Source organism: Arachis stenosperma, chromosome 10 (genome assembly GCF_014773155.1).
Source record: "Arachis stenosperma cultivar V10309 chromosome 10, arast.V10309.gnm1.PFL2, whole genome shotgun sequence".
Lineage (NCBI taxonomy): Eukaryota > Viridiplantae > Streptophyta > Magnoliopsida > Fabales > Fabaceae > Arachis > Arachis stenosperma.
In genome coordinates, this window is record NC_080386.1 from 116201924 (window position 1) to 116203884 (window position 1961).

At 37.2% G+C, this 1961-nt stretch overlaps 1 non-coding gene across 1 annotated transcript; it reads left to right on the forward strand.

Annotated features, from left to right (window-relative positions):
- The first annotated feature begins 502 nt into the window (after positions 1 to 502).
- On the forward strand, positions 503 to 610 carry LOC130959612 (small nucleolar RNA R71). The gene has a single exon (XR_009078684.1). It is a non-coding gene; the product is annotated as a small nucleolar RNA R71 (small nucleolar RNA).
- The last annotated feature ends 1351 nt before the right edge of the window (positions 611 to 1961 follow it).

Below are 1961 nucleotides of genomic sequence, written 5' to 3' on the forward strand. Positions count from 1 at the left end.
ACCTGTTTCTTCCACCATTATTATTGAAACCTTGTTGAGGTCTCTCTTGATTCTTCCATGAGAGATTTGGGTGATTTCTCCATGAAGAATTATAGGTGTTACCATAGGGTTCTCCTAGGTAATTCACCTCTTCCATTGAAGGGTTCTCAGGACCATAAGCTTCTTCCTCAGATGAAGCATCCTTAGTACTGCTTGGTGCATTTTGCATTTCAGACAGACTTTGAGAAATCAAATTGACTTGTTGAGTCAATATTTTATTCTGAGCCAAAATGGCGTTCAGAGTATCAATCTCAAGAACTCCTTTCTTCTGACTTGTCCCATTGTTCACGGGATTTCTCTCAGAAGTGTACATGAATTGGTTATTTGCAACCATTTCAATGAGCTCTTGAGCTTCTGTAGGCGTCTTCTTCAGATGAAGAGATCCTCCAGCAGAGCTATCCAAGGACATCTTAGATAGTTCAGAGAGACCATCATAGAAAATACCTATGATGCTCCATTCAAAAAGCATGTCAGAAGGACATTTTCTGATCAATTGTTTGTATCTTTCCCAAGCTTCATAGAGGGATTCTCCATCCTTCTGTCTGAAGGTTTGGACTTCCACTCTAAGCTTACTCCATCTTTGTGGTGGAAAGAACTTTGCCAAGAAGGCATTGACTAGCTTTTCCCAAGAGTCCAGGCTTTCTTTAGGTTGAGAGTCCAACCATGTTCTAGCTCTGTCTCTTACAGCAAAAGGGAATAGCATCAGTCTATAGACCTCAGGGTCTACCCCATTAGTCTTGACTGTGTCACAGATTTGCAAGAATTCAGCTAAGAACTGATGAGGATCTTCCATTGGAAGTCCATGGAACTTGCAATTCTGTTGCATTAGAGAAACTAATTGAGGTTTAAGCTCAAAGTTTTTTGCTCCAATGGCAGGGATAGAGATGCTTCTCCCATAGAAGTCGGGAGTGGGTGCAGTAAAGTCACCCAGCACCTTCCGTGCATTGTTTGCATTATTGTTGTTTTCGGCTGCCATGTCTTCTTCTTCTTTGAAGAATTCGGTCAGGTCCTCTAAAGAGAGTTGTGCTTTGGCTTCCCTTAGCTTTCTCTTCAAGGTCCTTTCGGGTTCAGGGTCAGCTTCAACAAGAATGCCTTTGTCTCTGCTCCTGCTCATATGAAAGAGAAGAGAACAAGAAAATGTGGAATCCTCTATGTCACAGTATAGAGATTCCTTGAGGTGTCAGAGGAAAAGAGAAATAGAAAGAAGAAGGAGAAGAAGAATTCGAACTTTAATTAGATAAGGTTCGAATTGTGCATTGAGAAGGAGTGGTACTCCATAAATAGAAGGATGTGAGAAGGAGGGAAGTAATTTTTCAAAAATTAATTAGAATATTTTGAAAACATTTTTTTAAAAACACTAATTGATTTTCGAAAATAAAAGTGGAAAAGAAATCAAGTGATTTTTGAAAAAGGATTTGAAATTAGAAGTTAAAAAGATTTGATTGAGAACTTATTTTGAAAAAGATGTGATTGAGAAGATATGATTGAAAAGTTATGCTTTTAAAAAGATGTGATTGAGAAGATATGATTTGAAAACAATTTTAAAAAGATTTGATTTGAAAATAAATGACTTGCCTAACAAGAAAAGATGTGATTCAAAACATTAAACCTTTCTCAACAGAAAAGGCAACAATCTTGAAATTTTGAATCAAATCATTAATTGTTAGTAAGTATCTTTGAAAAAGGAAAAAATTAATTTTGAAAACATTTGATTGAAAAGATATGATTTGAAAAAGATTTGATTTTGAAAAACTTTGAAAACTTGAAAAAAAATTTGATTTGAAAAACAAAATCTTCCCCCTAGCACCATCCTGGCGTTAAACGCCCAGAATGGTATCCATTCTGGCGTTTAACGCCCAAAATGCACCCTTTTTGGGCGTTAAACGCCCAACCAGGTACCCTGGCTGGCGTTTAAACGCCAG